We start from the raw sequence: 25,650 nt of genomic DNA, 5'->3' as shown, positions 1-25,650 counted from the left end.
ATATACCCAACAAGCATTTGGGCTTGAGTACCATTAGAGCTCATGTTGATAACTAGCATACCTCTAAAATCTCAAGAATTGTTACGAAACAGTGGCTAAACTTGAGAATCAGCAAAAGAGGGAATTTTTTATAAAGCGAAAATTGCTTTACTTAAGTTGAAAAATTATAGTTCCCAACTTGTGATTCTTTCACTGGACTCAAGTTTAAGATCCCAATACTACAGTATTTTCCCGAAAATAAAATAAAATAAAATAAATCATATATCTATTTTTGATAAATTACGCTTTATTACTGCTATCAATCAGGTGTTTATTTTTGACAACAAATAGCGATTGGCTTTGGTCGTACCACCTGTGAGACTTTTTTTAAACTAGCGAAACGTGTTGAATATTCATTTGAGAATTGTATATTTCTAAAAACCTCTCAAATATTGGATAATAATTTGAAAATGCTAATGACCTTCGAGGTCAACTCGAGAACTGATTGGAGAATGAAGTTGGGTTTCAACTTGAGAACAATCTGGTTTAAGAATAACTAGATAATGATGTTGGATATCACCTCCGGAACTAGATATATACTTCGCTTGAGAAATATCTTTCAAATGTTTGTTGGGTAAGCAAAATCCATCTGTTGTCGTATCTGCAAATTATCTAGATAATAAAAACCAAATGTTGCCATACAAAAAAGCCTACCCAGAAAGGCGGCCTTAAACTGTGACTGAATAACTTCTCAGTAGCTTAACTGGAGTTTAAAATTTACTAGAGCTTAAGCAAACTTAGTTTAAGCTAAGCTTTACCAACTACTGAAAACCCCGGGCTTAAACACACAGGACAACTAATGAAACCAAGTGGCAAGTGTCACGAGTTTTATATGTTATTTTGCTACTCAAACATTATTGATTACACTGCATAACAGCAATTTTGCAACAAAGTAACCATGGCATTTTACTGAAAGATGGCTTAGCCTCAAAGTCGATGCGTAAACGTTCGGATGTACGTTTAGAAAATAATGTCTTTGAGTTAACCAGAGCTCAAAATCAAGATCATAACACACAAAACTTTAACAAAAAGTAAATATTTGGTACTTTTTGAGAAGAGATTGGTCGTCGTCTTATCGGTTACAACCGACAACGAAAAGTTATTTTATTATCAGCTTATTATCGGTAACGAATTACTAACGCTGAATTATACATAGCTTTGTTTTTGGTCTATAGTAGGCTTCCCGTAGGCTTGTGCAACTACGAGTCAGATGTGTGATTGAATTTACATTAAAATTTTATTGATATCTGTTTAATAACAAGCTGATGAGACGTCGATAACCAATCGATAAGACATCGAACAAAATTGGTAACACTGCGATAAGAAATCGGTAGCTCAATATGAAATCGATATTTTTTTACAACAAATTGATAAATTTTTGATTAAGTTTTGATAACTTTTCAGATAATTTTGTCATAACCTTTCAATAGCCTATCAATAGATTTTTCATAAAAAACCGATAATTTCTTGATTAAAAATCATTAATATTTGATAACATATCGCTAAATTTTCGATAAATAATTGATGAATTTTAGAGAGTGAATCTATAAGCTTTCGAGCCAAACCGTTAACTCGACGCTAAAGAGCCTTTAGCTTATTTACAACACTTTTCATTGATAAAAAATTTCTAACGCTTCCATAACAATTCGATAACTGGTCTGTATCTCGTAGAGGATACTCTGTAACAACACACTGTAACAAATCAATAACTCTTCGATGGGGAGTGGATAAAACGAAGAAAACGAAACCTCATCGATAACAGGCTGGCAGACTGTGTTCTGTCCGAACGTAGTCTTCAGGTACATAGTTCCAAAGTTTAGGCAGTCCACTTTCTCTTCCCCGCTTTCTCTTTCCCTCTCCTACACACTCTTCCTATTTTTTTTGTTTTTCTTTCAATCCCATTTTCTCTCCATTGCACTCCCACTCCTATTCACACTCTCACTCTTAGTACCACAGCTCTCCCCCATATTCTATTTATAACAAAAATATTCATATTATATGCAATAAAATGCGCGAGGTTATCATCGCATTTCACTCATTTAAATGAACCCAAAGAACATTCAAAATAGAGAAAATTATTATATTATTTTCCCCAATTTCGCTAGGGAAAATAAATGGCATATAAGTAACGTCTTTACTTAAGTGGTCCCCACTACTACGTAATACTAACTGCCTATATAATACATTTTGGGTTTATACACACATACAAAATTGTAATTTAAATTAATGGAAGATTTCTAATGTGATGCCTGAAATATAAGAGCAAGGCTCATATTTACTGCCTACGGTGATTAACTTTAATACATACGACAACTCACGAAACGAAGTGACAGCAAAAGTATCAACAATTTTTAAGTTCCATGAGTTTTGTTTCTTATTTTGCGACTACGACGTTATTGAAATTTTTTTATAATAATTTTTTGATTTATTTTTCATGCAGCCAAAAGCTATGCAAGAGCATTGTGCTATTTCATATGCAAATTTTTACACTGTGGCGGTACCAGCAGGATTCGATCGGAAAATTTACATATAAATATTTGTATATGTGGAGGGAAATGCACAAATATTAATTTCCAAGATTTTATCACGCTAGTTAATACACATGCGTATTTGCGTTGCTTATGTGTAGGCGATAATATTTTTGCATGTATCTTAGATTAAATTTCGTTAACTAAAATAAATTAGTGTTTTTTGTTTTTGTTAAGTTTAGAGCTTTTCGCTCCATGAATATAAGACAAATTCACTAAAATGAGTTAGCTCTTCGTATGACCATTATTGAGCTTTGATATTGAGGTCTATTCATACAATAGCTCTATGCTCAAACTTCGAACGGGCTTAGGCCCATATTATGGAATAAATTTATTTAAAGTTTTTCATTATGCCATTGTACAGGGGATATTTTGCTGCTTTCATTGCTTTGTAAGTTTTAAAGAAGAGAAATCTGAAAAACAAATTTTTTTTGTATGAATTAAGAGGGGACTGCCCTCATTGCTTTTAAATGTATGAAAACATTTATTTGAAGCAATTTTTAATTTATAATTTTATTTAATAATTTGGGAAAAATTTAAACAACGTGACATCAGGACGGACAAGGCGACAGCTGTTTCGATTATACCTTGTAAATCTCTTCAAAGCCTTTTCTCCCGCGAGTGGCATTTGAACCCGCACTTCTACGATGGTTGAAGTGTTACACACGCGTTCAGCCGCGCCATGGCTTAGATGTTGTAAACTTTTTTGTCGAATTAATGAAATATACCGAAGAAAATAAGCAAATCCCGAATTAAAAGAAAACACAAAAAGAAATTTCAGATAATTTTATATTGAATTTTTCTATCATATTGGAAGTATGAAAAATAGTGCAAAACAAGTATTGTTATTTTTAGCCAGAATTTGGCTAAGACTTTACTGAATGCATTGTTAAGTAGGACATACTTTCTCCCACTTTTTGGACCCAGGAATGTGCAGTTTTTTCGATTTTGAAGTAAAGGGTTCAATGGGTTAACCATTGAAGGCACGTGCATGAAAAAGTTTAACGTAAAAACATTTTTGAGTTTTTCCAAAGCAGTGATCCTTGAAATTTGATTTCTCGATATTCCACTTTTTACGTATTCATGTTTCTGGCAAAATTGAAAATTCATAACGAGTTCTCTTGTCAGTGAGAAAAAAGCATAAAAAACTAGTTTAGTTTGTGCAAAGTATTCTATATGGACTCATTCAGTCTGTGTCAGGTATTTACGGCGAGTTCAACCTAGATTATTCAAGAATCCAAAATGTAGATCAGATATAAGTCGAGAGTGGTGGTTTTCTGGAGCCTGTTCAAGTACTCGAAAGCGGAGGACTAGGCACAAACATGGTAGTTTTACTGCGAATATAATACTTATGCGGTCTGGTCGGGCGCTATCTGCAATAGATGATTATGTGGTGATTGCTGAGTAGTTGTCACCGAAGGGAACGTGATTGATAGGCAATTTGTACTCAAAGGCTTGAACGTGAGAAAACCTTAAAGATATTTAAGAGTTTTTTTTAAGAAATCACAATGGTTTGACATGTATGTATATATAGGGACAGCATTGAGAATAAGGCTAGGTTAAATTGAACTTGCCGGTTGATGGAGACCTCATATAGACTGAGTGAGTCCATAGTGTTACCAGAAGTTGGTTTAACGACCAAACAAAAACCCCTGTGGTAAGATGACTCTGTCCCCTTGGCATATACTAGAAGCATTCTAGGACTTATACCACTTGCTACTGACAGCTGTAACACTCCTAATAGCTGGAGTCTTAGCCTGGCAAGCGCAGGGTGTGAGCACAAAACGTGTTCGATCTTTTTCTCCTCCAACCCGCAATTCCTACATATGCTATCACTGACCAAGCATAATTTAAAGCATGTGGGCAGTGTCCATACAGGATATCCGTCGTGAGACTAAAGTTCTCTCTTTTTAACGATAGAAGCAACTGCTAGTCTTCGACACTTTACAGCCCCGTGCTTGGTCAATCATCTGCGCCCCTCGCCTTCTCTTAATCTCGCCCAATGTAATTGAGACGTCCACGGAGCAAGCTTCAAGGGATGCGCCCTTTTTAGCTAGTTCATCCGCTTTTTCATTCCCATCTATTTCCATATGCACTGGGACCCAATATAGATGTATGATTTTCCCTGTACCGATTCTTTCCAGGAATAGCTCACACTTTAACACACTTTCGGTGAAAACTGCCCAGATTGCAGCTGTACATGGCCGATTTAAAGTGTCAGTACACATGGTTTTCCAACCTTTCATCACTTAATGGTGATCAAATTTTAATTTTATTCACAACGCATAAGGTGGTTTTTATATGTTCTATTCGCAAGTATTAAATAAGGACGTCATCCAGCTTCAGAGAACAAAAACTAGTCTAATCTAAGTTTTCGAATTTCTGGAACTAAAGATATCATATTTTTGTGAATTTTTATTTATTATTTAAATTTATAGATATTTATCCCTTTCCACACCCTATTAAAATTTAATAGAAATTTCTAACATGATGGATGGGAAATAGGGTCGATACTGTTGTCCTACAGTTCTGGTAAAATTACAAATACTCTAGTTTCGTATTACTGGTGTTGCTTTTCTTCTTCCAAGATATCTCTTACTGTCGTAAAAAAAACGTTCGTACCAAATCTAAACAAAATTTTCAGCTTTTTGTTTGACTTTGGATTTGAAAGTATATAAGCTCCCTTAAATTTGGATGTCGACCAAACCGCGTCCCCGTAGTAAAGTATGGGTTTGACAATTGCCGTAAATACGCAATGGGAAGGTTTGGGCGATAGGATTCAAGTGCATAGTACATAGCATCCTCTTGCCTTCATAGAGTCCTGAATAAGCTTTTGCAATGATGATGTCAACATTAGTGTTGAAAGGAAGTTTCATGTCAAAATGTACACCAAGGACCACTTACTTCAAAAACAGTATTAAAGAATCCAGGTTCGAATTCGGGCTGAAGGTCAGAACGGTAATTTTTATGATAATTATTTACATATTATATTATTAATAATTTTCTATAATTGAAACATTGTTTTTTAATTTGGAATAGCTAAATGATTTTCGCAGCGTGTTTAAAGGTGATGGAGGCTGAACAACATTCAGAAGTCTATAAATTCGTGGGGATAGTGCCGTTGTCGTAATTAACTTATTTCTTTCGGCCTTTGAAATCAGGTCCAATTTGAAAAGCTTATCAACTAACCTATTGTTCTTGCTTTGTAGCCTCGATGTGGGGCCCTGTCTTTGTATTCTATATATTGTCAAGTCATTTAATTTATCTTTCATTTTATTTTCATAATCACACATATACATTGCTACTGTTTGGTTTCCCTTGTCCAATGTTAAAATACGAAAATGCTCAGAAAATGCAATAACGAAAAGTATATATTTATAAATTACTAAATTAATTAATTCTTTTATTTGTACATAGATATCTTATTTTTCAATAAAGTAACAAAATTGATTACTAAATCTTTTCTTCCTTGTTGTGATAAGAAGTGAGAAACTTATTTTATCTTAACATAGTCACCGTCACTGGAACATATATCTAACAAAGCAACCATTTCTGAGTTATGCGCATCTGTAAGATCTTTTTGTGTTATTACATACCTCATAGATGATATGACTGGATCAGAAGATATAGCTAACATGTTGAAAAGGTCTTGGTTTTGTCTAACTCGTGATACTTTGCAGGTGTTCATACATCTATATCTTTTGTAGTCATTTTTTGAGTTTTCTAGATACATACTAGAATTGGCTTCGAGTGTATCTGACTAAATATTAAACTGTGAACTATATTTAAAAATACTATTAACTTTATTTAAGTAAACAGAATACTTAGTTCCTTAATCTCCAAAAGACGAATGATAATGTGCATTGTGTGATGGATAGCTTTATATACCTACTCAAATTATTAAAATGAATTTCAGGTATACAATTTGTAACTAAAAAAATGTATGTTGTTAACAAGTTCCAATAACAAAAACCACCTTACGGCCTTACTGAATTATATATGCCTGCTGAAGCGCGTATTTATGCCCAAGGTTGTTTAACTTTATTTGATGTGAAAAGTGAAGTTGCAGCTGGACGCAGGTAGACTGTATGAATTTAGGTAACTGAATATTTCACAAATAACTACTGTTAATTTGACGGACCACATATTTTAACATTTTCTTTCCATCAAAGTTTTAAAAAGGGCCTAAAAATAGGCATTTCGAAAAACAGGTATATCCGGCAACTTTTAACAAAAAAAAAAAAAACAATTTTTTTTTGTTTCAATCCTAAATTAAATTATCTTTAATTACTTTACAAGAAAACGACAACCGGCCGCCTTATTTACTTAAAAACCCATTTTAAATACAACGAGAAAAAGAAGAAAATTTTCAAATTTTTCCCAAAGTTGAAAATTGGTAAATTTTGAGCGGCTCTACCTGGTAAACTATAATTTTCTGTAAAAAATCACTTGTATATTCTTGATCCCTGGAAAATTCTCTATTAGAAACATGTATTGGATTTAGCGAACGCTTTCATGATTTTTTTAATTTTTGCCATGCTTTAACGGCAGAGGCGCCACTGTGCGTCGTAAAATGAAATTGTATCAAATTACACAAATTTTGGGGATTTCGATCCCATTTTATCGAAAAGGAGGTATATATAGAAAGTTTTTTTTTTTGACCAGGGATTCGTGTTAAATGTAAAAACTTCACCATATGCTTTCGTATATTGCACACATTGTTGTATGAAAAAATTGATGAGATCGGCCGTATATATAGCATATATCCCCCACAACATATTGTTCAGATAAGAAGCTTTTCGCAATTACTAAAACTTTTTAACAGCCAGAGACTTCAAAATTCACTGAGTGCTTACGTATAGAGCATTCATGGTTGTCTGAAAAAATTTTATAGATTAGTTTTATATATAAAATATATCCCATACAACCGATTGTTCATATAAAAAACTTTTCGTAATTTCTGCCCCATTTTAACAGCTAGAATATTTAAATTTCACCATATACTTTCGTATATAACAGATATTATTGGCTGAAAAATTCGAAGAGAACGGTCGTATATATAGCATATGTGCCCTACAACCGATTGTTCAGATAAGAAGCTTTTCGTAATTACTGCCCCATTTTTATAGATAGAGGCTTAACATTTTCTCCGAATGCTTACGTACAGAGAATTCACTGTTGTCTGAAAAATTTGTATAGGTCGGTGATATATATAGTATTATCCCATACAACCGATTTTCCAGATGAAAAAGTTTTCGTAATTTCTGTCCCATTTTATCAGCTAGAAGCTTCAAATTTCACCAAATGCTTACATATATAGCATATATTGTGCACAGCCGAAGTCAATACCGGCTTTACTTGTTTTTTTTTTTTTTTTACAGATTTTACTTTTTATACGAATTTTCTCAAAAAATGCTGGTGGAGCGACAAAATTTGAAGCTTTTGTAAATCCTATACATTATGTGGGCGGTCTAATATACATGCATATCACTTTGAAGTGCCGAATCGTAATAGGAGGCATTTTTCACCCGAATGCTTCCAAATCTACAAGTAAACTGCTCAACATCGTAACAGCTAAGTAAACTTCCTAATTTTGTTTTATAATTTTGAGGGTGCGAGCCTTAAAAAGCCAAATATTACGATTTCAAATGGCGAGCTAATCAAAATTTTGTTTGTCATAAATAAAATCAGAACTTTTTGCCATATTAGAATAAAACGTAAACCAATTAATTCATACAATATTTCCCCCTTTTTGCAAGCAGCAGAATACGCAAAAAAGAGACTTGAAATTCAAAATAATTTTGAATGTACATATATTCCCATGTTTAAAAGTAGAAATAAAACAAATATAAATTAAAAGCAACTACAACTTTTGTATTTGTGAGCCACAATTGCCACACACTTATTAAACTTCCTGCTTGTACTCTAAACTTTTTTTGCGTAGTTCACAACTAGAAATATCAAATTCTTATAATATTCAGGCAATAGTTAAAGGCTATTCATTTCGAATTACTCTTCCACTGCGCATCTAACCTTTCTTAACATAATTGAATGGTATTCTCGTACAAAAACTATAACGCAGTCGGTTTAAAATTCATTTATTTTGTTTAACTTTGTATATTTTTGTTGGGCGTATTGTGCAAAGTTTTAGTTTCTACACAAATTTGCAAAGTAAATTAAGTACACAGTTGGAATTTACTTTCGAATTTTCATAAAATTTTTCTCGACCTTTTTTTGTACTGCCAAAAGTCATAATTACAAAAATAAAATGATTTCACGCCTTTAAAAGTTTTGATTTGTCTGTTCCTCTTCTTTAAAAGTTATCGCAGCAAAATAATAAAGCGAGAGGAAAAAACCATAATTTCGGCATAAAATACTAATGAGATATTGGGTACACGCTTGAACTACGTATGGTAGCTCTGAGACTAGGTAATGCTATGTTGTCAGAGCGTTCATGATGCTTTCGATGGATAAGCAGCATTGACAGCCTAATGTTTTATCTGACCGATAACTGTTTCATTAATAGGGGCCAACAAATCTCGCTGGTAACTTCTTTTGTTTCCACCTAGCACCAATTATAAATTCCATGAGATGTTAGAGTGTTCTCCTTTTGTTCCTTGTGGAAGTGGTTGCCTTCCTTTTCATCTACTTGCGTAGGCATAAGATTACCTTCTGGCCAGAGCATCTTGATCCATTCGCACAACACAACTTGGTAAACGCAGTCAATGTGACTGATTCGCTGAACTATGCTAATGTCTATATAAAGCGCATACAGCTCATAGTTACATATTATTTAATTCCTGCTGAACTAATTACACTCCGATTTGAGTAAATTCAACAGAACACATTCCCTTACATCCGAGAGATAAACGTTGACAAATTAAAGTACAAATTAACTTCTCTTCTGTGTCATCCTCGCAGCTTAAGCAGAGGAGTATTGTAACTATACTCATGGTTGTGATTGGTGGTCGGCTTATTGAGTCCTAATTGACGCCCATATGCGCTGGAGTGCCGTCTTGGTACCACAGCTCGTGAACTAACCAATAGAAAATTTATTCAAATTAATGATAAATATTGTAACGAATTTAGTGAAATTCCGCTTATTTTACACCTTTTACTAACGTTCGTATCGCTAAACTGTTGAATAAATAACCCTAATATCCAATAATGCAAAAGGCCTTTATTAAAGTTCTTCACAATAACACTGACAAGCTGACTTGCTCATGCCTCAGCTTATGCTACTTTTATACCCTTCGGTTTCCTCTTTCGCATACTTCTAGGCGTTTCTTTTTCTAGAATTTACTACTTAGTTACCAGCTATAAAATTACCATCCATAAACTACAGGTGCACGTTTATAGCTTCTCGCATAGCAATATGCGCGTGTTTATGTGAGTAATACTTCCACAAGCGATTGCATACCTTTGTGAGTAGCTCAGATATATGCATGTATTTGTGCGTATCTCTCCGCTGCTTGTATGTGCAAATGTGTAGACATAATGATTAATTTGTTTATGTATATACCAGTGACTGCTCAGTATCGGCTTAGAGATGATAATATCCCTCAGTGTTGCTAATATTCGTCACAATATTTTAAAGCTAGTGGGGACATACCGTCCAAAATTTTTTATTTCCCTCGTGCTTAAACTTGAGTTTCAAAGGTCGAATGATGTTTTTAAACTTATATAACGGCAACTGGTATCATTTATTATGAATATCATCAATGCTGTGAGATATGTTTCGCAGAGACCATCACCATCCTTGCAACATTTAGAGCGAATCTGGGTCAAGAATTGGAGATTCTCTACAGTGCTTTAACTGATCCAATATTTCCGTTTCGATACGCAGACCCGAAGAGGAAGCCGTTTTTTCAGCCTGGTCTTAAGACTTGACAAGCATTAGTTCATAGCAACTTGGTTATCCTATTAACGCCTTCTTGAAAGTTAAAAAAGTGAACGGTTGGAAAATACTCAGCACATCACAGCATAGTAAAAGCATAATAAAACATAGTAATACCGTAAAATTGTTCAGCTATCTTCGCTTAACCTGTTGCCTTTTCCTCAACATACCACAGTAACAAAATCAAAAAAAAAAAAAAAAAATGTTTTTTAATATCAGAACAGCATATCTAAGATGCTATTGCTGCTCTTTTCGCATTTTTTTAAAAAATTAAATAAGTCTATTCCTCTTTGATCGAGCGGACATTGCAAATTTTGTTCCGCCTGAACTTTATCTTTTAAGCACTCCGCGCTCTTTGCCCATCCTTTAATTTTCGCTAATCATCTGCTACACTCTCTTCTTCTTTCTATCCATTTACTTTCATTCCCACTTTCCCGTCCCTTGCATTCCCACCCTCATTTCAACTTTCACTCGCAGTACCACAGTCGTCCTTCATATTCAATTTATAAAAAAAAAAAAAAAAATTACCTGGTTTTCATCCGATTTCACGCTTTTCATTGGAACCAAGTTTTTTATTCACATACATTTAAAAATATTTAAAAATTAAAATCGTTACCCAAAATAAAGCTGTTAGAGAAAATAAAGCCGTCTTAAATAAATTGCTCTAATCTGTAAAAAAAAATTAAAATTAATGACACACCATGGCGTATTAGTAACGTATGTAAATGAATTGGTCCCACTGCTTCGTAATACATAATACCAACCGCTTATTTAATACACTTTGGGCTTATACACACATAGAAGGTAAGTAACGGGAGAACTTCTTGATTCACTTCTGAAATATGATATCAAGCCAAATATTTATTGCCTACGGTGATTGACTCAGGCCCGGTTTTCAGTACAAGTTCAACTCTGTTTGTTAGTTAAACTACGCTTAAACTTATACTGTAGTTTTTTAATCTACTTTAACTAAAGTTTAAGCTGAGCTTAAGCGGCCGATCTGGCAGGGTTAAACCCTAGTTAACCTATCGGTAATTTACGTTTGTTTGAAATGGTGTCGAATATACCCAACAAGCATTTGGGCTTGAGTACCATTAGAGCTCATGTTGATAACTAGCATACCTCTAAAATCTCAAGAATTGTTACGAAACAGTGGCTAAACTTGAGAATCAGCAAAAGAGGGAATTTTTTATAAAGCGAAAATTGCTTTACTTAAGTTGAAAAATTATAGTTCCCAACTTGTGATTCTTTCACTGGACTCAAGTTTAAGATCCCAATACTACAGTATTTTCCCGAAAATAAAATAAAATAAAATAAATCATATATCTATTTTTGATAAATTACGCTTTATTACTGCTATCAATCAGGTGTTTATTTTTGACAACAAATAGCGATTGGCTTTGGTCGTACCACCTGTGAGACTTTTTTTAAACTAGCGAAACGTGTTGAATATTCATTTGAGAATTGTATATTTCTAAAAACCTCTCAAATATTGGATAATAATTTGAAAATGCTAATGACCTTCGAGGTCAACTCGAGAACTGATTGGAGAATGAAGTTGGGTTTCAACTTGAGAACAATCTGGTTTAAGAATAACTAGATAATGATGTTGGATATCACCTCCGGAACTAGATATATACTTCGCTTGAGAAATATCTTTCAAATGTTTGTTGGGTAAGCAAAATCCATCTGTTGTCGTATCTGCAAATTATCTAGATAATAAAAACCCAATGTTGCCATACAAAAAAGCCTACCCAGAAAGGCGGCCTTAAACTGTGACTGAATAACTTCTCAGTAGCTTAACTGGAGTTTAAAATTTACTAGAGCTTAAGCAAACTTAGTTTAAGCTAAGCTTTACCAACTACTGAAAACCCCGGGCTTAAACACACAGGACAACTAATGAAACCAAGTGGCAAGTGTCATGAGTTTTATATGTTATTTTGCTACTCAAACATTATTGATTACACTGCATAACAGCAATTTTGCAACAAAGTAACCATGGCATTTTACTGAAAGATGGCTCAGCCTCAAAGTCGATGCGTAAACGTTCGGATGTACGTTTAGAAAATAATGTCTTTGAGTTAACCAGAGCTCAAAATCAAGATCATAACACACAAAACTTTAACAAAAAGTAAATATTTGGTACTTTTTGAGAAGAGATTGGTCGTCGTCTTATCGGTTACAACCGACAACGAAAAGTTATTTTATTATCAGCTTATTATCGGTAACGAATTACTAACGCTGAATTATACATAGCTTTGTTTTTGGTCTGTAGTAGGCTTCCCGTAGGCTTGTGCAACTACGAGTCAGATGTGTGATTGAATTTACATTAAAATTTTATTGATATCTGTTTAATAACAAGCTGATGAGACGTCGATAACCAATCGTTAAGACATCGAACAAAATTGGTAACACTGCGATAAGAAATCGGTAGCTCAATATGAAATCGATATTTTTTTACAACAAATTGATAAATTTTTGATTAAGTTTTGATAACTTTTCAGATAATTTTGTCATAACCTTTCAATAGCCTATCAATAGATTTTTCATAAAAAACCGATAATTTCTTGATTAAAAATCATTAATATTTGATAACATATCGCTAAATTTTCGATAAATAATTGATGAATTTTAGAGAGTGAATCTATAAGCTTTCGAGCCAAACCGTTAACTCGACGCTAAAGAGCCTTTAGCTTATTTACAACACTTTTCCTTGATAAAAAATTTCTAACGCTTCCATAACAATTCGATAACTGGTCTGTATCTCGTAGAGGATACTCTGTAACAACACACTGTAACAAATCAATAACTCTTCGATGGGGAGTGGATAAAACGAAGAAAACGAAACCTCATCGATAACAGGCTGGCAGACTGTGTTCTGTCCGAACGTAGTCTTCAGGTACATAGTTCCAAAGTTTAGGCAGTCCACTTTCTCTTCCCCGCTCTCTCTTTCCCTCTCCTACACACTCTTCCTATTTTTTTTGTTTTTCTTTCAATCCCATTTTCTCTCCATTGCACTCCCACTCCTATTCACACTCTCACTCTTAGTACCACAGCTCTCCCCCATATTCTATTTATAACAAAAATATTCATATTATATGCAATAAAATGTGCGAGGTTATCATCGCATTTCACTCATTTAAATGAACCCAAAGAACATTCAAAATAGAGAAAATTATTATATTATTTTCCCCAATTTCGCTAGGGAAAATAAATGGCATATAAGTAACGTCTTTACTTAAGTGGTCCCCACTACTACGTAATACTAACTGCCTATATAATACATTTTGGGTTTATACACACATACAAAATTGTAATTTAAATTAATGGAAGATTTCTAATGTGATGCCTGAAATATAAGAGCAAGGCTCATATTTACTGCCTACGGTGATTAACTTTAATACATACGACAACTCACGAAACGAAGTGACAGCAAAAGTATCAACAATTTTTAAGTTCCATGAGTTTTGTTTCTTATTTTGCGACTACGACGTTATTGAAATTTTTTTATAATAATTTTTTGATTTATTTTTCATGCAGCCAAAAGCTATGCAAGAGCATTGTGCTATTTCATATGCAAATTTTTACACTGTGGCGGTACCAGCAGGATTCGATCGGAAAATTTACATATAAATATTTGTATATGTGGAGGGAAATGCACAAATATTAATTTCCAAGATTTTATCACGCTAGTTAATACACATGCGTATTTGCGTTGCTTATGTGTAGGCGATAATATTTTTGCATGTATCTTAGATTAAATTTCGTTAACTAAAATAAATTAGTGTTTTTTGTTTTTGTTAAGTTTAGAGCTTTTCGCTCCATGAATATAAGACAAATTCACTAAAATGAGTTAGCTCTTCGTATGACCATTATTGAGCTTTGATATTGAGGTCTATTCATACAATAGCTCTATGCTCAAACTTCGAACGGGCTTAGGCCCATATTATGGAATAAATTTATTTAAAGTTTTTCATTATGCCATTGTACAGGGGATATTTTGCTGCTTTCATTGCTTTGTAAGTTTTAAAGAAGAGAAATCTGAAAAACAAATTTTTTTTGTATGAATTAAGAGGGGACTGCCCTCATTGCTTTTAAATGTATGAAAACATTTATTTGAAGCAATTTTTAATTTATAATTTTATTTAATAATTTGGGAAAAATTTAAACAACGTGACATCAGGACGGACAAGGCGACAGCTGTTTCGATTATACCTTGTAAATCTCTTCAAAGCCTTTTCTCCCGCGAGTGGCATTTGAACCCGCACTTCTACGATGGTTGAAGTGTTACACACGCGTTCAGCCGCGCCATGGCTTAGATGTTGTAAACTTTTTTGTCGAATTAATGAAATATACCGAAGAAAATAAGCAAATCCCGAATTAAAAGAAAACACAAAAAGAAATTTCAGATAATTTTATATTGAATTTTTCTATCATATTGGAAGTATGAAAAATAGTGCAAAACAAGTATTGTTATTTTTAGCCAGAATTTGGCTAAGACTTTACTGAATGCATTGTTAAGTAGGACATACTTTCTCCCACTTTTTGGACCCAGGAATGTGCAGTTTTTTCGATTTTGAAGTAAAGGGTTCAATGGGTTAACCATTGAAGGCACGTGCATGAAAAAGTTTAACGTAAAAACATTTTTGAGTTTTTCCAAAGCAGTGATCCTTGAAATTTGATTTCTCGATATTCCACTTTTTACGTATTCATGTTTCTGGCAAAATTGAAAATTCATAACGAGTTCTCTTGTCAGTGAGAAAAAAGCATAAAAAACTAGTTTAGTTTGTGCAAAGTATTCTATATGGACTCATTCAGTCTGTGTCAGGTCTTTACGGCGAGTTCAATCTAGATTATTCAAGAATCCAAAATGTAGATCAGATATAAGTCGAGAGTGGTGGTTTTCTGGAGCCTGTTCAAGTACTCGAAAGCGGAGGACTAGGCACAAACATGGTAGTTTTACTGCGAATATAATACTTATGCGGTCTGGTCGGGCGCTATCTGCAATAGATGATTATGTGGTGATTGCTGAGTAGTTGTCACCGAAGGGAACGTGATTGATAGGCAATTTGTACTCAAAGGCTTGAACGTGAGAAAACCTTAAAGATATTTAAGAGTTTTTTTTAAGAAATCACAATGGTTTGACATGTATGTATATATAGGGACAGCATTGAGAATAAGGCTAGGTTAAATTGAACTTGCCGGTTGATGGAGACCTCATATAGACTGAGTGAGTTCATAGTGTTACCAGAAGTTGGTTTAACGACCAAACAAAAACCCCTGTGGTAAGATGACTCTGTCCACTTGGCATATACTAGAAGCATTCTAGGACTTATACCACTTGCTACTGACAGCTGTAGCACTCCTAATAGCTGGAGTCTTAGCCTGGCAAGCGCAGGGTGTGAGCACAAAACGTGTTCGATCTTTTTCTCCTCCAACCCGCAATTCCTACATATGCTATCACTGACCAAGCATAATTTAAAGCATGTGGGCAGTGTCCATACAGGATATCCGTCGTGAGACTAAAGTTCTCTCTTTTTAACGATAGAAGCAACTGCTAGTCTTCGACACTTTACAGCCCCGTGCTTGGTCAATCATCTGCGCCCCTCGCCTTCTCTTAATCTCGCCCAATGTAATTGAGACATCCACGGAGCAAGCTTCAAGGGATGCGCCCTTTTTAGCTAGTTCATCCGCTTTTTCATTCCCATCTATTTCCATATGCACTGGGACCCAATATAGATGTATGATTTTCCCTGTACCGATTCTTTCCAGGAATAGCTCACACTTTAACACACTTTCGGTGAAAACTGCCCAGATTGCAGCTGTACATGGCCGATTTAAAGTGTCAGTACACATGGTTTTCCAACCTTTCATCACTTAATGGTGATCAAATTTTAATTTTATTCACAACGCATAAGGTGGTTTTTATATGTTCTATTCGCAAGTATTAAATAAGGACGTCATCCAGCTTCAGAGAACAAAAACTAGTCTAATCTAAGTTTTCGAATTTCTGGAACTAAAGATATCATATTTTTGTGAATTTTTATTTATTATTTAAATTTATAGATATTTATCCCTTTCCACACCCTATTAAAATTTAATAGAAATTTCTAACATGATGGATGGGAAATAGGGTCGATACTGTTGTCCTACAGTTCTGGTAAAATTACAAATACTCTAGTTTCGTATTACTGGTGTTGCTTTTCTTCTTCCAAGATATCTCTTACTGTCGTAAAAAAAACGTTCGTACCAAATCTAAACAAAATTTTCAGCTTTTTGTTTGACTTTGGATTTGAAAGTATATAAGCTCCCTTAAATTTGGATGTCGACCAAACCGCGTCCCCGTAGTAAAGTATGGGTTTGACAATTGCCGTAAATACGCAATGGGAAGGTTTGGGCGATAGGATTCAAGTGCATAGTACATAGCATCCTCTTGCCTTCATAGAGTCCTGAATAAGCTTTTGCAATGATGATGTCAACATTAGTGTTGAAAGGAAGTTTCATGTCAAAATGTACACCAAAGACCACTTACTTCAAAAACAGTATTAAAGAATCCAGGTTCGAATTCGGGCTGAAGGTCAGAACGGTAATTTTTATGATAATTATTTACATATTATATTATTAATAATTTTCTATAATTGAAACATTGTTTTTTAATTTGGAATAGCTAAATGATTTTCGCAGCGTGTTTAAAGGTGATGGAGGCTGAACAACATTCGAAAAGGATATACTCCGCAGCTATGGCAGGTGTCTGAAAAATTTTCTATCTTCTATACCAAATTAAAGAACAGTTTTACAAATATAGAAAAATTCAAAATACAATAAAATAAAAATTATTGTTCTGGCCTTGAGCTGAAATTCTTGCTCAAACGACCGATAAGTAAGGACGGGAATATCTTCGGCTGTGCCGATTTTTAAGATAAATATAAAATAAAACAAGTAAGGAAGGTTAAGTTCGGGTGTAACCGAACATTACATACTCAGTTGAGAGCTATGGTGACAACATAAGGGAAAATAACCATGTAGGAAAATGAACCGAGGGAAACCCTGGACTGTGTATCAAATGAAAGGCGTTAAAGAGTATTTTATGAGGGAGTGGGCCATAGTTCTATAGGTGGATGCCATTTAGGGATATAGCCATAAAGGTGGATCAGGGCTGACTCTAGAATGCGTTTGTACGATATGGGTTTCAAATGAAAGGTGTTAATGAGTATTTTAAAAGGGAGTAATCCTTAGTTCCATAGGTGGGCGCCATTTCGAGATATCGCCACAAAGGTGGACCAGGGGTGACCCTAGAATTTGTTTGTACAATATGGGTATCAAAAAAAAGGTGTTAATGAGCATTTTAAAAGGGAGTAATCCTTAGTTCCATAGGTGCACGCCGTTTCGAGATATCGCCATAAGGTGACCAGGGGTGACCGTAGAATTTGTTTGTACAATATGGGCATCAAACGAAAGGCGTTAATGAGTATTTTAAAAGGGAGTGGGCCTTAGTTCTATAGGTGGACGCCGTTTCGAAATATCGCCCTAAAGGTGGACCAGGGGTGACTCTAGAATATGTTTGTACGATATGGGTATCAAATTAAAGGTATTAATAAGGGTTTTAAAAGGGAGTGGTGGTTGTTGTATAGGTGGTCGCCTTTTCGAGATATCGCCATAAAGGTGGACCAGGGGTGACTATAGAACGCGTTTGCACGATATGGGTATCAAATGAAAGGTGCTAATGAGTATTTTAAAAGGGAGTAATCCTTAGTTCCATAGGTGGACGCGGTTTCGATATATCACCATAAAGGTGGACCAGTGGTAACCCTAGAATTTGTTTGTACAATATGGGTATCAAAAGAAAGGTGTTAATGAGTATTTTAAAAGGGAATTATCCTTAGTTCCATATGTGGACGCCGTTTCGAGATATCGCCATAAAGGTGGAGCAGGGGTGACCCTAGAATTTGTTTGTACAATATGGGTATCAAAAGAAAGGTGTTAATGAGTATTTTAAAAGGGAGTGGGCCTTTGTTCTATAGGTGTTCGCCTTTTCGAGATATCGCCATAAAGGTGGACCAGGGGTGACTTTAGAATATGTTTTTACGATGTGGGTATCAAATGAAAGGTGTTAATAAGTATTTTAAAAGGGCGTGGGGCTTAGTTCTATAGGTGGACGCCTTTTCGAGATATCGCCATAAAGGTGGACCAGGGGTGACTCTAGAATGAGATTGTACGATATGGGTATCAAATTAAAGGTATTAATGAGAGTTTTAAAAGGGAGTGGTGTGAAGGCGTTTTCCAGATATAGACTAAAATGTGGACCAGGGTGACCCAGAACATCATCTGTTGGATACAGCTAATTTATTTATATATGTAATACCTGCCAAGATTTTAAGGGTTTTTTATTTCGCCCTGTAGAACTTTTTCATTTTCTTCTACTTAATATGGTAGGTGTCACAACCATTTTATAAAGTTTTTTCTAAAGTTATATTTCGCGTCAATAAAACAATCCAATTACCTTACCATGTTTCATGCTTTTTTTCGTATTTGGTATAGAATTATGGGATTTTTTCATTTTTCGTAATTTTCGATATCGAAAAAGTGGGCGTGGTCATAGTCGGATTTCGTTCATTTTTCATACCAAGATAAAGTGAGTTCAAGTAAGCACGTGAACTAAGTTCATTAAAGATATGTCGATTTTTGCCCAAGTTATCGTGTTAACGGCCATGCGGAAGGACAGACGGACGCCTGTGTATAAAAACTGGGCGTGGCATCAACCGATTTCGCCCATTTTCACAGAAAACAGTTAATGTCATAAAATCTATGCCCCTACCAAATTTCAAAATGATTGGTTAATTTTTGTTCGACTCATGGCGTTAAAAGTATCCTAGACAAATTAAATGAAAAAGGGCGGAGCCACGCCCATTTTGAAATTTTCTTTTATTTTTGTATTTTGTTGCACCATATCATTACTAGAGTTGAATGTTGACATAATTTACTTATATACTGTAAAGATATTAAATTTTTTGTTAAAATTTTACTTTAAAAAAATTTTTTTTTTAAAAGTGGGCGTGGTCCTTCTCCGATTTTGCTAATTTTTATTGAGCTCACATATAGTAATAGCAGTAACGTTCCTGCCAAAGTTCATCATGATATCTTCAACAATTGCCAAATAACAGCTTGCAAAACTTTTAAATTACCTTCTTTTAAAAGTGGGCGGTGCCACACCCATTGTCCAAAATTTTACTAATTTTCTATTCTGTGTCATAAGTTCAACTCATCTACCAAGTTTCGTCGCTTTAGCTGTCTTTTGTAATGAATTATCGCACTTTTTCGGTTTTTCGAAATTTTCGATATCGAAAAAGTGGGCGTGGTTATAGTCCGATATCGTTCATTTTAAATAGCGATCTGAGATGTGTACTCAGGAACCTGCATACCAAATTTCATCAAGATACCTCAAAATTTACTCAAGTTATCGTGTTAACGGACGGACGGACGGACGGACATGGCTCAATCAAATTTTTTTTCGATCCTGATTATTTTGATATATGGAAGTCTATATCTATCTCGATTCCTTTATATATGTACAACCAACCGTTATCCAATCAAACTTAATATACTCTGTGAGCTCTGCTCAACTGAGTATAAATAGGTAGGTACTTTGTGTGAGGATGCAAAGTTTCAGGTTTTTTTTTTTGGTCTGCGTGTAAAAGCTATGACTACGAATCACGTGTTTCAAAAATATATGACGTAAACGTAATTATTCGAAGAAATTTGATGAATTTTGAAGCTTCTAGCCGTAAAAAAAGGGGCAAAAATGACAGTTTATATGGGGTATATAAAATATATACCACCGATCTCTATGATTTTTTCAGACAACAATATATGCTATACACGTAAGCATTTGGTGAAATTTGAAGCTTCTAGCTGTTAAAATGGGACAGAAATTTCGCAAAGTTTCTTATCTGAACAATCGGTTGTATGAGATATATACTATGTATACCACCGATCTCTATAATTTTTTCAGACATCAATATATACTATACACCTAAGCATTTGGTAAAATTTGAAGCTTCTAGCTGTTAAAATGGGGCTGAAATTGCAAAAAAAATATATACTATATATACCATCATATATATATTATATATATCACCGATCTCTATGATTTTTATACAACAATATATACTATATACCTAAGCAATCGGTGAAATTTGAAGCTTCTAGCTGTTAAAATGGGGTTAAAATTGCGAAAATATATATATATACTATATATATATACTACATATACCACCATATACCACCATTGTATGGAGGATATATGCTATAGTGGTCCGATCCGGCCGGTTCCGACAAATGTCTAATCGGACACCCAAATACACCTGCTCACCAAATTTTATCAAGATATCTCAAAAATTGAGGGACTAGTTTTCATACAAATAGACAGACGGACAGACAGACAGACGGACATGGCTAAATCAACTCAGCTCTTCATTCTGATTATTTCGGTATACTTCATGGTGGGTTTATCTATTTTCCTTTAAGGACTTACAATTTTGAGTTTCGTGACGAAATTAATATACCATTTCATTTTCATCATTATTAAGAAATTTATTAGAAATATGATAGAATGTACTACGGATATTCAAGCAAACGTCATTTTAAAGCATTTATTTGTGCTAGAAGAGAGGCAAGAACGCAGACACTAAAGCTTGGCTTCAACAGACACATCTTTGACTGTAGCATATATTTTAATATTATCTGCGTATAGCAAAAAGTGTGGGAATGAAAGGAAGCTACCAACGTCATTAATGAAAAAACAAGTATTTGAGAAGCTTACACCGCCCCATGCGGGACTCCAAATGAAGCAATGAAAGATTCAGAGAATACACCATCAATTGTCACAAAGCAACGCCTGCTAGAAGGATACCACTTTAACCACTCCAGAAAACAAGAATGGAAGTCCAGAGTTGCAAGTTTTGCTATTAGAGCGCTATGACAAACTTTATCAAAGACTTTCAAGAAGTCTGTGTACACACAGTCAACCTGCGTCCTTTCCAGAAGGCAGTATTTTAAGAGTATATAAACACTGCAATGTAACTTGATTGCAAAGTACAGTTGATCCTTTACAATGCACTCAAAAGTTCTAGAAACTGTAGAGTACTTCGTGATGTGTCCATAGTTTCGTACTTCAGTTTTCTTACCACATAACAAGATTGGAACAAAGTATGCTACTTTCCTATAATTGTCTAAAGTTAAACATAATTTTTAGAGGTTCGATGAGAGTAGGAGAGTTTTTTTTTGTGAAAGAAGGATGACTGATTGGCACTTCAGCGAGGCCAACCCTTTTATAATGTTTTCTGTAGTGATTTCAAGAGAGGCGATTTTAGATCAGAGTTGCAGCTCGAAAATGGTTTGCTAGATAGGTATTTTAACAGTACCAACGAGGGGTATCCTTATCAGTAGCAATATTTGAATTAAAATAGGAAGTAAAAGATTGGCTACATTACTTGGCACTTCAGTACATCGAGAAAAACTGACGAGAGGATATATGACCTTTTGGATTTCCCAAAGGTTAAAAAATATCTGAGATTACTTTCTATGCTCGCCTCAACATAGCAAAGATTTTATAACTATGGAAAAATTAAAAAATTTTTGTGAGCCGAAATCTTTTGCGAAACTTAATTCTCAGATTTTGAAGCTCTTTTTAATCTTTAGTATTCTACGGAATTTTAAACCATCGATTCTTCTTAACTGCTATATTTTCTTAACAAAATTTTCTTTCACAACTTTTAAAAGTGGAAAATCAATCAGCAATACTTAAATTTGAAAGTAGAGCAGAACAATTGATTTTTGAAGTAAAGCATTAAACTCTACTTAGTTAGCGAGACGTACTCATATTGCTTTATACAATGGTTTTTATACTCAGCGTGCTTTGCACACAGAGTATATTAACTTTGATTGGATAACGGTTGGTTGTACAGGTATAAAGGAATCGAGATAGATATACATAGACTTCCATATATCAAAATCATCAGTATCGAAAAAAAATTTGATTGAGCCATGTCCGTCCGTCCGTCCGTCCGTTAGCACGACAACTTGAGTATATATTGAGATATCTTCACCCAATTTGGTACACTAACTTATCTGGACCCAGAATAGATTGGTATTGAAAATGAGTGAAATCGGATGCTAACCACGCCCACTTTTTATATATATAAAATTTTGGAAAACCTAATAATTTATCAAATAATACACCTAGAATGTTGAAATTTGACATGTGGACTGATATTGAGACTCTTGATAAAAGTTTGGAAAAAATTCTTTAATGGGCGTGGCATCGCCCACTTGTGATAAAATCGATTTACAAATATTATTAATCATAAATCAAAAATCGTGAAACCTATCGTAACAAAATTCGGCAGTGAAATTGCCTTTACTATAAGGAATGTTTTGAAGAAAAATTAACGAAATCGGTTAAGGAGCACGCCCACTTTTATATAAAAGATCTTCGTGGACGAAGAGCTTTATATCAATGGTATTTCATTTCCAAGTGGATTTATAACAATAAATAGGAAAAACTTCAAATTTAAAAAATGGGCATGACACCTCCCCTTTTATGACTAAGCAATTTTCTGTCTTTCGGGAGCCATAACTCGTAGAAAAATTAACGGACCAATTGCAACAAAAAGGTAATATTTAGAGACCAATTGCAAAGCGAGCAGCGGGGCATTAGTAGGGCATTAAAAGGTTAAAGGCATCTACCTTTCCACCAGTATTAAGTATGAATGTTGGAGATTCGAGTTCAATACTCAGCTCCGGAGAAACATATCCTAGTAAATCATTAAATTTTAGGACAAAAGCAAATCATTGAGATGAAAAAAGTCACAAATATTATACTGGAAATGGAATGCCACACTAGTGCTTTCAGATGCGGAAAGGCATTCATAACCGTCAACGCTTATAATTATAAGGACATGTTGTTTGTCATATTGTGTGACAGGCGACATACATTTTTAGTTGCAGAAAATAATAATATCACTGACAACAAGTAAGGGAGGCTGAGTTCGGGTGTAACCGAACATTACATACTCAACTGCCAAATTACAGCTTGCAACATTTTTAAATTACCTTCTTTTAAAAGTGAGCGGTGCCACGCCCATTGTAAAAAATTTAAAAATTTTCTATTCTGCGTCATAAGTCAACCCACCTATCGTCACTTTATCCATCTTTGGTAATGAATTATCGCACGTTTTGGGGTTTTCGAAGTTTGCGATATCGAAAAAGTGGGCAAGGTTATAGTCCGATTTCATCCATTTTAAATAGCAATCTGAGATGAGTGCCCAGGAACTTGCATTCCACATTTAATTAAGATACTTCAAAATTTACTCAAGTTATCGTGTTTACGCACAGACGGCCGGACGGACGGGCGGACATGGCTAAATGAATTTCTTTTTTTGCCCAGATCATTTTGATATATAGAAGTCTGTATCTATCTCGATTAGTTTATGCCGTTACGCGGTACCGTTATGCGAACAAAATTTATATACTCTGTGAGCGAAATTAGTTTGCTACATACTAAGGCTTAGAATACTGCCAATAAAACATCACTCGTGAGAGTCATGAAAGAGAGTACAAAATTACTTGTTATCGTAAATGTGTGTTTTGATTCTGCTATATCCTCCAACCATTTCGCCAGAAAAACGCAATTTCACTAAGTTTTCAGTTTATTTTCATTTCAAAGTAATCATGTTTTTAAATTTAAATTATTTATTTATCAACTTTTTCACAATCACTGGCATATGTTTTGATTGGCGTATTTTTTATTTTTTGTTTGTTTGATAAATATGTCTATACACGTGTTACAAAAGCATTCAGTAACTGCAATGATGCCCAGATATGAATATGGCATATTGAGCAATTACAAAAACAAAATCATATCAATTTTACTTTTGGACGCAGAATCAACAGATAAGCACTTGAAAGCAACACGACAAAGGTAGATCATATTACTACAACCTGTCACTTGTCAAACACAGCTGCAAGTTTGAAATCATTGTAAGTATTTTTATATAAATGGGTTTTCACTCTTTTTTATTACAATTTTAAATTTTTATAAACATTTTTTTTAATTTTACTGTTAATGTGAAATACATCATCTTTGTGAGTTAAAAATTTAATAAACATTTTATGGCATTTTTAAATTTGTTGAAAACAAATACTAAACATTCACGTAAATAAAACTCACATGCCAACTTAATTATTTGCGCTCATTTTAGCCACTTTTGCCAACTTCAGATGACAGCACACGACTGACAAACTTTTGGCAAACGCACAGACCTAAAACATCTATGGCAGACAAACTGAATTCACTTTCCATGCACCTATCATATAAACAGACAATAAACAGCGTAACGCCCAGCGTCAGCAGTGACGTTGGCTTTAAACTAAAGTACAATGGAATGAGTTTAGAGGCAGGCCAAAAGCTCCATGCGCCTGAAAACAAGCAACGAAATTATCACCTGGCTACTACATAGAGAAGTAGCGATGAGAACTGTAGCCAAATTGATTGGTAGCAGGTCATGCCAGCGCATTGTGGTACAATGTATTTATGTACATGTGTTGTACGTAAATCATTAAAGGGTAGCCCGAGCAGTCGTAGCAGTAGCAGAGTTCGCGATGGTGTGCTTCATTCGCGCTGTATCTGTAAACATGCCGATTGTCGTGTTGGCAAACGAAGCACATGCTGTTAACGATTTGCGTTGGTTGCGAAACAGTAGTGGGCGACAGTGGCGAAGCTAAGTAAGGAACATATAACAGCTGTTGCTGTATACTTTCATTGTTTGCGGTTTCTTCTCTTATTCGTCACAGTAAACATAATTTTACATTCAATTATAAATATGTGTAACATTACAATGTTAGATTTGCACACTGTAGATACTAAATGGCGCTGTTGTATTAACAGTAGAAATGTTTAACATTGACTCTTTTAACCTTTTGCAACAAAAAAAAAAAAAACAACACGATGCAAAATTATAAACGCGTCGTAAATACATAGATAGGCACATACATAAAAATGCCGGCTTTAACAGACTTCTTCAAATGAAACTGTTAATATAGCATGTAATGACAATTTTAGACTTTGCATAGCAATTATAAGTAACTAAAAGTATGTACTTCTTATCTTAAGACAAGACAAGACAAGAC

At 34.4% G+C, this 25,650-nt stretch overlaps 1 protein-coding gene across 1 annotated transcript in view; it reads right to left on the bottom strand.

The window, feature by feature from the left end:
• AstC-R2 (Allatostatin C receptor 2) overlaps positions 1-24,736 on the bottom strand; it is a 143,932-nt gene extending 119,196 nt beyond the window's left edge. The window contains exon 1 of the mRNA XM_067756573.1: positions 24,692-24,736. The gene's annotated coding sequence lies outside the window, so the exon portion shown is untranslated. The remainder of the gene's footprint in view (positions 1-24,691) is intronic.
• Between the last annotated feature and the right edge of the window lie 914 nt (positions 24,737-25,650).

Source organism: Eurosta solidaginis, chromosome 5, assembly GCF_040869045.1.
Source record: "Eurosta solidaginis isolate ZX-2024a chromosome 5, ASM4086904v1, whole genome shotgun sequence".
Taxonomy (NCBI): Eukaryota; Metazoa; Arthropoda; class Insecta; order Diptera; family Tephritidae; genus Eurosta; species Eurosta solidaginis.
Note: the sequence above shows the minus strand (reverse complement) of the source record. Positions and strands in the feature narration are given on the sequence as shown.